This window comes from Apostichopus japonicus, chromosome 3, assembly GCF_037975245.1.
Source record: "Apostichopus japonicus isolate 1M-3 chromosome 3, ASM3797524v1, whole genome shotgun sequence".
NCBI classification, from domain to species: domain Eukaryota; kingdom Metazoa; phylum Echinodermata; class Holothuroidea; order Aspidochirotida; family Stichopodidae; genus Apostichopus; species Apostichopus japonicus.
The window spans coordinates 10,925,215-10,937,948 of NC_092563.1; positions in this window are offsets into that span (position 1 = coordinate 10,925,215).

Genomic DNA, 12,734 nt, shown 5'->3' on the forward strand with positions numbered 1-12,734 from the left:
ATCAATCGAATGTTCGGTAACGATCAATCGAATTAGCGGTACCGATCAATCGAATGTGCGGTACCGATCAATCGAATGTGCGGTACCGATCAATCGAATGTGCGGTACCGATAGTTTGAATGTGCGGTACCGATCAATCGAACGTGCAGTACCGAACAATCGAATGTGCGGTACCGATAAATAGAATACGCGGTACCGATCAATCGAATGTGCGGTAACGATACTTTGAATTTGCGATACCGATCGATCGAATGTGCAGTACCGATCAATAGAATGTGCGGTACCGATCAATCGAATGTGCGGTACCGAACAATCGAATGTGCAGTACAGATTTATCGAATGTGCGGTACCGATACAATCAGATGTTCGGTACCTTTCAATCGAATGTTCAGTACCGATCAATCGAATATGCGGAACCGATGATTCGAATGTGCGGTACCGATAAATCGAATGTGCGGTCTTTAATCGGACGTAAGGTACCGATCAATCGAATATGCGGTACCGATCAATCGAATGTGCGGTACCGATCAATAGAATGTGGGTTAACGATCAATCGAATGTGCGGTACCGCTGATTCTAATGTTCAGTACCGAAAATCGAATCTGCGGTACCGATCAATCGAATGTGCAATACTGATCTATAAATGTGCGGTACCTATCAATCGAATGTGCGGTACCGATCAATCAAATGTGCGGTACCGATAAAATGGATGTGCGGTACCGAACCATCGAATGTGCGGTACCGATCAATCGAATGTGCGATACCGATCAATCGAATGTTCGGTACCGATATATCGAATGTGCGGTACCGATCAATGGAATGTGCGGTACCGATAAATCGAATGTTCGGTACTGATCAATCGAATGTTCGGTAACGATAGCGAATGTTCGATCCCGATCATTCGAATGTGCGGTACCGATAAATCGAATGTGCGCAACAGTGCAATCGTGTGTTCGGTAACGAACATTCGAATGTGCCATCCTGATCAATCGAATGTTTAGTACCGATCAATCGAAATTTCAGTACCGATCAATCGAATGTTCGGTACCGATCAATCGAATGTGCGGTACCGATAATTCGAATGTGCGGTACCGATCAATCGAATGTGCGGTACCGATCAATTGAATGTGCGGTACCGATAATTCGAATGTGCGGTACCGATCAATCGAATGTGCGGTACCGATCAATCGAATTTGCGGTACCGATCAATTAAATGTGCAGTACCGACCAATCGAATGTGCCGTACCGATAAATCGAATGTGCGATACTGATCGATCGAATGTTCAGTACCGATAAATCGAATACGCGGTACCGATAAATTGAATAAGCGGTACCGATCAATAGAATGTGCGGTACCGATCAATCGAATGTGCGGTACCGCTGATTCTAATGTTCAGTACCGATCAATCGATTGTGCGGTACCGATCAATCGAATGCGCAGTACAGATCACTCGAACGTAAGGTACCGATAAATCGAATGTTCTGTACCGATCAATCGAATGTTCGGTACCGATATATCGAATTTGCGGTACCGATCAAACAAATGTGCGGTAACGATCGATCGAATGTTCCGTACCGAACAATCGAATCTGCGCTACCGATCAATGGAATGTGCGGTACCGATCAATGGAATGTGCGGTACCGTGCAATCGTGTGTTCGGTAACGAACATTCGAATGTGCGATCCTGATCAATCGAATGTTTAGTACCGATCATTCGATTGATCAGTACCGATCAATCAAATGTTCGGTACCGATCAATCGAATGTGCGGTACCGATAATTCGAATGTGCGATACCGATCAATCGATTGTGCGGTACCGATCAATCGAATGTGCAGTACAGATCACTCGAACGTAAGGTACCGATCAATCGAATGTGAGGTACCGATAAATCGAATTTGCGGTACCGATAATGCGAATGTGCAATACTGATCTATAAATGTGCGGTACCGATCAATCAAATGTGCGGTACCGATAAAATGGATGTGCGGTACCGATCGATCGAATGTGCGGTACCGATCAATCGAATGTGCGGTACCGAACAATCGAATGTGCGGTATCGATCAATAGAATGTGCGATACCGAACAATCGAATGTCCGGTACCGATAAAATGAATGTGCTGTACCAATCAATAGAATGTGCGGTAACGACAAGGGCGGCGGAACCGGGGGGGCACAGGGGGCACGTGCCCCCCCCCCCCACTTTTCCTCAGGTTAAAAATGTGCCCTTTTTCTACATAAAAATTGTACCCTTGATCACCTGATTAGGTCAGCGATATTTCAGTAAGAGATCTAATCCTAATTTAGAAATATCAGGGGCGTAGCCAGTATGTAGCACTGTAGGCCCGGGCCTATCGTTGATTAACAGACTTTATATGTATAGAGCTGCAGCACTTTGTTGCCTGTTGTTGTCACGATCGGCGTTCCATGTTCCAAAACAGCCTTTTCGATAAACATTTGCTACAGTTGTATCAAAGACAATTACTGGCTATAGTTGCAACCAAGGGCGGCGGAATCGGGGGGGGGCACAGGGGCACGTGCCCCCCACTTTTCCTCAGGTTAAAAATGTGCCCTTTTTCTACATAAAAGTTGTACTCTTGATCACCTTATTAGGTCAGCGATATTTCAGTAAGAGGTCTAATCCTAATTTAGAACTATGAATGAATTTCTGTGGGTCAAACTCAAAGCTATATCGAATGGAAAAAATTGTTAGTATCTCTCCTGTCTGACCACAATGACATTCGCCTGGCTATTTCGAATGTTCTCTGCCTAATACACTTATACCTACTGGCACCAATGAGCGCAGCCTCCGGAGAGAAATCCTTCTACGTACAACGCCGGATGAAGACATACTTGCGGAGCACAATTGGTGAAAAACGGTATAAAAATATGCTAATGCTTCATATTCATAAAGCAAGAACGGACGGATTAGTTATACGGGACATCGCTAAAGAGTTTACAAAGCGAAACCCACGTCGAATGAAATATTTCGGGAAGTTTTAAATGTTTACTACCACAAGGTTTGTAACCAGTGGCGGAGCGTCCATACAGTCAGGGGGCGGATGCCCCCCGACGGACTCAAATGGACTGCTTGTGCCCTTTTCAGCTTGTTACCACTTTTCACTTATTCGCGATTATTGACTTTTTAATTGCGCTCTCATCTACCTATTGACATTTGTCACGTTTTGTTGGTGTAATTTTCTGACAAAATGGCGATGACACCTATTTATTCTTCGTTTATATGCAAATTAGCAAGGCCCGGAAAGGGTCATTTCCGGCGATCTAGGGAGTATCTTGACTTTCTGTACGCTTCGCGCCAACCGGTGGTGGCGCTCCGCTTAGATAGTGTCGAAAGCGCCCATACAGACCATTCTCGACCCCCTGATCAATACCCCTAGCTCCGCAACTGCTTCTAACATTCTGGTGAGTGCCATTATGCATATTCAATTTCAAAAACAAAATTCTAATGCATTTCAAAAATACATTGCTATATTATATTGTAACTTTTTAATAAGCAGAAGCCATTTATAGCCTACTATGAATAATGAGTATAGTTTTAATATCCCATAACCTACCCCATCCTTTAGTATTTTGACATATTTGAATTTGTACATGCTTTCATGCATGTATCAATCGCGTGTGCAGGGACTTTATAATGATTTCATCTCATTTGGTCTCGAAAGAAAACTTGTTCCTTGTTTCCCAATTTGCACATTGGATATTGCAGTGCTAGTATGCATTTTTTCCTTTAGGGTGGGGGGGGCGTTGATGGAGTGATGTGTATACGCAAATAAGATAATACAATAAGAGTTATAAAGGGTACTAAATATCAGGCTGCATCAGTCCAATCAAATTTCTGCAAAGTGCCCTTCGACGTCGGTGCCCCCCCCCCCCCCCAGATTAAAAGTGCTTCCACCGCCCTTGGGTAACGATCGATCGAATGTTCCGTACCGAACAATCGAATGTGCGCTACCGATCAATGGAATGTGCGCTACCGATCAATCGAATGTGCGGTACTGATCAATCGAATGTTCGGTAACGATAGCGAATGTTCGATCCCGATCAATCGAATGTTCGGTACCGATCAATCGAATGTTCAGTACCGATCAATCGAATTTGCGGTACCGATCAATCGAATGTGCGGTACCGATCAATAGAATGTGCGGTACCGATAATTCGAATTTGAGATACCGATCGATCGAATGTGCAGTTCCGATCGATCGAATGTTCGGTACCGATCAATCGAATGTGCGGTACCATACAATCGAATGTGCGGTACCGATCAATCGATTGTGCGGTACCAAACAATCGAATGTGCGGTACCGATAAAATGAATGTGCGGTACCGATCGATCGAATGTGCGATACCGAACAATCGAATGTGCGGTACCGATCGATCGAATGATCGGTACCGATAAAAAGCATGTGCGATACCGATTAATTGAATGTACGGTACCGATTAATCGAATGTTCGGTACCGATCAATAGAATGTTCGGTACCGATCAATCGAATGTTCGGTACCGATATATCGAATGTGCGGTACTGATCAATCGAATGTTCGGTAACGATAGCGAATGTTCGATCCCGACCTTGCCTTCTTGAGATATCGCGTTTTAAAAGGTCACTCACCATTACGACCCTTGTGACCCCAGATGACCTTTGACCTCTACCAAAAACAATGGGCTACAGGTAAGTCGTAGGACCCACCTGCACACCAACTATGGAGCTGTTCCGAGCTCGCCTCCCTGAGATATCACGTTTACAAATGTCACTCACCATTTCGACCATGCTGACCACAGATGACCTTTGACCTCTACCAAAAACAATGGGCTACAGGTAAGTCGAAAGTCCCCCCTGCTGACCAACTATGGAGTTGTTGCGACCTTGCCTCCTTGAGATATAACTTTACAAATGTCACTCACCATTCCGACCCTGCTGACCACAGATGACCTTTGACCTCCACCAAAAACAATGGGCTACAGGTAAGTCGTACGGAACCCCTGCACACCAACTATGGAGTTGTTGCGACCTTGCCTCCTTGAGATATCGCGTTTAAAAAGGTCTCTCACCATTTTGACCCTGGTGATTTCAGATGACCTTTGACCTCTACCAAAAAACAATGGGCTACAGGTTAGTCGTAGGACCCACCTGCACACCAACTATGGAGTTGTTCCGAGCTCGCCTCCTTGAGATATCGCCATTACAAAGGTCACTCATCATTTCCACCCTGCTGACCACAGATGACCTTTGACCTCTACCAAAAACAATGGGCTACAGGTAAGTCGTAGGCCCCCTGCACACCAACTATGGAATTGCTGCGACCTTGCCTCTTTGAGATATCGCGTTTAAAAAGGTCACTCACCATTTCGACCCTGGTGACCACAGATGACCTTTGACTTCAACCAAAAACCAATGGGCTACAGGTAAGTCGTAGGTCCCCCTGCACACCAACTATGGCGTTGTTGCGACATTGCCTTCTTGAGATATCGCGTTTTAAAAGGTCAATCACCATTACGACCCTTGTGACCCCAGATGACCTTTGACCTCTACCAAAAACAATGGGCTACAGGTAAGTCGTAGGACCCACCTGCACACCAACTATGGAGTTGTTCCGAGCTCGCCTCCCTGAGATATCACGTTTACAAATGTCACTCACCATTTCGACCATGCTGACCACAGATGACCTTTGACCTCTACCAAAAACAATGGGCTACAGGTTAGTCAAAAGTCCCCCCTGCTGACCAACTATGGAGTTGTTGCGACCTTGCCTCATTGAGATATAACTTTACAAATGTCACTCACCATTCCGACCCTGCTGACCACAGATGACCTTTGACCTCCACCAAAAACAATGGGCTACAGGTAAGTCGTACGGAACCCCTGCACACCAACTATGGAGTTGTTGCGACCTTGCCTCCTTGAGATATCGCATTTAAAAAGGTCTCTCACCATTTTGACCCTGGTGATCCCAGATGACCTTTGACCTCTACCAAAAACAATGGGCTACAGGTTAGTCGTAGGACCCACCTGCACACCAACTATGGAGTTGTTCCGAGCTCGCCTCCTTGAGATATCGCCATTACAAAGGTCACTAATCATTTCCACCCTGCTGACCACAGATGACCTTTGACCTCTACCAAAAACAATGTGCTACAAGTAAGTTGTAGGCCCCCCCCCCCTGCACATTAACTATAGAGTTGTTGCGACCTTGCCTCCTTGAGATATCGCGTTTACAAACGTCTCTCACCATTAAGACCCTTGTGACCCCAGATGACCTTTGATCTCTACCAAACACAAAGGGCTTCAGGTAAAGCGTAGGGCCCACCTGCACACTAACTATGGAGTTGTTGCGACCTTGCCTCCTTGAGATATCACTTTACAAATGTCACTCACCATTTCGACCCTGCTGACCACAGATGACCTTTGACCTCCACCAAAAACAATGGGCTACAGGTAAGTCGTACGGAACCCCTGCACACCAACTATGGAGTTTTGCGACCTTGCCTCCTTGAGATATCGCGTTTACAAAGGTCTCTCACCATTTCGACCCTGGTGATCCCAGATGACCTTTGACCTGTACCAAAAACAATGGGCTACAGGTAAGTCGTAGGGCCCCCCTGCACACCAACTATGGAGTTGTTGCGACCTTGCCTCCTTGAGATATCGCGTTTAAAAAGGTCACTCACCATTTCGACCCTGGTGACACCAGATGACCTTTCGATTGATGGGTACCGCACCTTCGATTGATCGGTACTGCACATTCGATTGATCGGTACCGCACATTGGATTTATCGGTACCGAACATTCGATTGATCGGTATCGCATATTCGATATATCCGTGCAGCACATTCGATTGATCAATACCGCACATTCGATTTATCGGTACCGCACATTCGATTTATCTGTGCCGCACATTCGATATATCCATGCCGAACTTTCGATTGATCGGTACCAAACATTCGATTAATCGGTACCGCACATTCGATTTATCGGTACCGCACATTCATATAATCGGTACCGCACATTCGATTGCTCGGTACCGCACATTCGATTGTTCGGTATCGCACATTCGATTTATCGATCGGTACCGCAATTTCGATTGATCGGTACCGCACAATCGTTTTATCGATCGGTACCGCACATTCGATTGATCAATACCGCACATTCGATTGTTCGGTACCGCACATTCGATTGATCGGTACCGCACATTCGATTTATCGATCGGTACCGCACATTCGATTTATCGGTAACGAACATTCGATTGATGGGTACCGCACCTTTGATTGATCGGTACCGCACATTCGATTGATCAATACCGCACATTCTATTAATCGGTACCGCACATCCTAATGTTCGGTATCGCACATTCGATTTATCGGTACCACGTTTCGATTTATCGGTACCGCACATCATATTGATCGGTATGGCACAATCGATTTATCGGTACCACACCTTCGATTGATCGGTACCGCACATTCAATTGACCGGTACTGCATATTCGATATATCGGTATCGCACATTCGATTGATCGGTACCGCACATTCGATTGATCGGTAACGCACATTCTATTCATGGGTACCGCACATTCGATTGATCGGTACCGCACATTCGATAAATCGATCAGTACCGCACATTCGATTGATCGTTACCGAACATACGATTGATCAGTACCGCACATTCTATTGATCGGTACCGCAAATTATATTGATCGGTACCGCACATTCGATTGATCGGTACCGCACATTCGATTGATCGGTACCGAACATTCGATTGATCGGTACCGCACATTCAATTTTACGGTACCGAACATTCGATTTATCGGTGCCGCACATTCGATATATCTGTGCAGCACATTCGATTGATCAATACCGCACATTCGATTTATCGGTACCGCACATTCGATTGATCGGTATCGCGCATTCGATTTATCGGTACCGCACATTCGATTGATGGGTACCGCATATTCGATTGATCAGTACCGCACATTCTATTTATCGGTACCGCACATTCGATTTATCGGTACCGCACATTTGATTGATCGGTACCGCACATTCGATTGATCGGTACCGCATATTCGATTGATCAGTACCGCACATTCTATTTATCGGTACCGCACATTCGATTTATCGGTACCGCACATTTGATTGATCGGTACCGCACATTCGATAAATCGATCAGTAACGCACATTCGATTGATCGGTTTCGAACATTCGATTGATGGGTACCGCACCTTCGATTGATCGTTACCGTACATGCGATTTATCGGTGCGGAACATTCGATATATCTGTGTGGCACATTCGATACATGGGTACCGCACATTCCATTGATCGGTACCGAACATTCGATTTATTAATACCGCACATTCGATTTATCGGTACGGCACATTCGATTGCTCGATACCTCACATTCTATTGATCGGTATCGAATGTTCGATTGATGGGTACCGCACATTCGATTTATCGGTACCGCACATTCGATCGATCGGTACCGCACATTCGATATATCGATCAGTACCGCACATTCGATTGATCGGTGCCGCACATTCGATATATAGGTGCTGCACATTCTATTGATCAGTACCGAACATTCGATTGATTGGTACCGCACTTCGATTATCGGTACCGCACATTCATATTATCGGTACCGCACATTCAATTGTTCGGTATCGCACATTCGATTGTTCGGTACCGCACATTCGATTGTTCATTACCGCACATTCCAATTTTTTGGTACCTCACATTCGATTGATCGGTGCCGCACATTCTAATGATCGGTATCGAAAATTCGATTGGTCGGTACCGCACATTCGATTTATCGGTACCGCACATTCGATTGATCGGTACCGCACATTCGATTGATCGGGACCGCACATTCGATTGATCGGTACCGAACATTCGTTTGATCGGTACCGAACATTCGATTGATCGAGAACGAACATTCGATTGATCAGTACCGAACATTCGATTGATCGAGAACGAACATTCGATTGATCGGTACCGCACATTCGATTGATCGGTAACGCACATTCTATTCATGGGTACCGCACATTCGATTGATCGGTACCGCACATTCGATTGATCAATTCCGCACATTCTATTAATCGGGACCGCACATTCGATTTAACAGTACTACACATTCCATTTATCGGTACCAGACATTCGATTGATCGGTACCGCACATTCGATTGATCCGTACCGCAAATTCGATCTACCGATCAATCTAATGTGCGATACCGAGCAGTCGAATGGGCGGTACCGATAAATCGAATGTGCGGTATTGATCAATCGAAGCGTGGTACTGATAAATCGAATGTGCGATACCCATCAATCGGATGTGCGGTACCGATGAATCGAAACGTGGTACCGCACATTTAATTGATCGGTATCGCACATTCAATTAAACCGTACTGCACATTCTATTGATCGGTACCAAACATTCGATTGATCGGTACCGCACATTCGATTGTTCGGTACCTCACATTCGATTGATCGGTATCGCATATTCGATTAATAGGTACCGCATATTCGATTTATCAGTACCGCACATTCGATTAATCGGTATCGCACATTCGATTGTTCGGTACCGAACATTCGATTGATCACTACCGCACATCCGATTGATCGGTACCGAACATTCGATTGATCGGTACTGCATATTCGATTGATCGGTACCGCACATTTGATTTATCGGTACCGAACATTCGATTGATCGGTATCGCATATTCGATTGATCGGTACCGCATATTCCATGATTTCCACAGATGACCTTTGACCTCCACCAAAAACAATGGGCTACAGGTAAGTCGTACGGAACCCCTGCACACCAACTATGGAGTTGTTGCGACCTTGCCTCCTTGAGATATCGCGTTTAAAAAGGTCTCTCACCATTTTGACCCTGGTGATTTCAGATGACCTTTGACCTCTACCAAAAAACAATGGGCTACAGGTTAGTCGTAGGACCCACCTGCACACCAACTATGGAGTTGTTCCGAGCTCGCCTCCTTGAGATATCGCCATTACAAAGGTCACTCATCATTTCCACCCTGCTGACCACAGATGACCTTTGACCTCTACCAAAAACAATGGGCTACAGGTAAGTCGTAGGCCCCCTGCACACCAACTATGGAATTGCTGCGACCTTGCCTCTTTGAGATATCGCGTTTAAAAAGGTCACTCACCATTTCGACCCTGGTGACCACAGATGACCTTTGACTTCAACCAAAAACCAATGGGCTACAGGTAAGTCGTAGGTCCCCCTGCACACCAACTATGGCGTTGTTGCGACATTGCCTTCTTGAGATATCGCGTTTTAAAAGGTCACTCACCATTACGACCCTTGTGACCCCAGATGACCTTTGACCTCTACCAAAAACAATGGGCTACAGGTAAGTCGTAGGACCCACCTGCACACCAACTATGGAGTTGTTCCGAGCTCGCCTCCCTGAGATATCACGTTTACAAATGTCACTCACCATTTCGACCATGCTGACCACAGATGACCTTTGACCTCTACCAAAAACAATGGGCTACAGGTTAGTCAAAAGTCCCCCCTGCTGACCAACTATGGAGTTGTTGCGACCTTGCCTCATTGAGATATAACTTTACAAATGTCACTCACCATTCCGACCCTGCTGACCACAGATGACCTTTGACCTCCACCAAAAACAATGGGCTACAGGTAAGTCGTACGGAACCCCTGCACACCAACTATGGAGTTTTGCGACCTTGCCTCCTTGAGATATCACTTTACAAATGTCACTCACCATTTCGACCCTGCTGACCACAGATGACCTTTGACCTCCACCAAAAACAATGGGCTACAGGTAAGTCGTACGGAACCCCTGCACACCAACTATGGAGTTGTTGCGACCTTGCCTCCTTGAGATATCGCATTTAAAAAGGTCTCTCACCATTTTGACCCTGGTGATCCCAGATGACCTTTGACCTCTACCAAAAACAATGGGCTACAGGTTAGTCGTAGGACCCACCTGCACACCAACTATGGAGTTGTTCCGAGCTCGCCTCCTTGAGATATCGCCATTACAAAGGTCACTAATCATTTCCACCCTGCTGACCACAGATGACCTTTGACCTCTACCAAAAACAATGTGCTACAAGTAAGTTGTAGGCCCCCCCCCCCCTGCACATTAACTATAGAGTTGTTGCGACCTTGCCTCCTTGAGATATCGCGTTTACAAACGTCTCTCACCATTAAGACCCTTGTGACCCCAGATGACCTTTGATCTCTACCAAACACAAAGGGCTTCAGGTAAAGCGTAGGGCCCACCTGCACACTAACTATGGAGTTGTTGCGACCTTGCCTCCTTGAGATATCACTTTACAAATGTCACTCACCATTTCGACCCTGCTGACCACAGATGACCTTTGACCTCCACCAAAAACAATGGGCTACAGGTAAGTCGTACGGAACCCCTGCACACCAACTATGGAGTTTTGCGACCTTGCCTCCTTGAGATATCGCGTTTACAAAGGTCTCTCACCATTTCGACCCTGGTGATCCCAGATGACCTTTGACCTGTACCAAAAACAATGGGCTACAGGTAAGTCGTAGGGCCCCCCTGCACACCAACTATGGAGTTGTTGCGACCTTGCCTCCTTGAGATATCGCGTTTAAAAAGGTCACTCACCATTTCGACCCTGGTGACACCAGATGACCTTTCGATTGATGGGTACCGCACCTTCGATTGATCGGTACTGCACATTCGATTGATCGGTACCGCACATTGGATTTATCGGTACCGAACATTCGATTGATCGGTATCGCATATTCGATATATCCGTGCAGCACATTCGATTGATCAATACCGCACATTCGATTTATCGGTACCGCACATTCGATTTATCTGTGCCGCACATTCGATATATCCATGCCGAACTTTCGATTGATCGGTACCAAACATTCGATTGATCGGTACCGCACATTCGATTTATCGGTACCGCACATTCATATAATCGGTACCGCACATTCGATTGCTCGGTACCGCACATTCGATTGTTCGGTATCGCACATTCGATTTATCGATCGGTACCGCAATTTCGATTGATCGGTACCGCACAATCGTTTTATCGATCGGTACCGCACATTCGATTGATCAATACCGCACATTCGATTGTTCGGTACCGCACATTCGATTGATCGGTACCGCACATTCGATTTATCGATCGGTACCGCACATTCGATTTATCGGTAACGAACATTCGATTGATGGGTACCGCACCTTTGATTGATCGGTACCGCACATTCGATTGATCAATACCGCACATTCTATTAATCGGTACCGCACATCCTAATGTTCGGTATCGCACATTCGATTTATCGGTACCACGTTTCGATTTATCGGTACCGCACATCATATTGATCGGTATGGCACAATCGATTTATCGGTACCACACCTTCGATTGATCGGTACCGCACATTCAATTGACCGGTACTGCATATTCGATATATCGGTATCGCACATTCGATTGATCGGTACCGCACATTCGATTGATCGGTAACGCACATTCTATTCATGGGTACCGCACATTCGATTGATCGGTACCGCACATTCGATAAATCGATCAGTACCGCACATTCGATTGATCGTTACCGAACATACGATTGATCAGTACCGCACATTCTATTGATCGGTACCGCAAATTATATTGATCGGTACCGCACATTCGATTGATCGGTACCGCACATTCGATTGATCGGTACCGAACATTCGATTG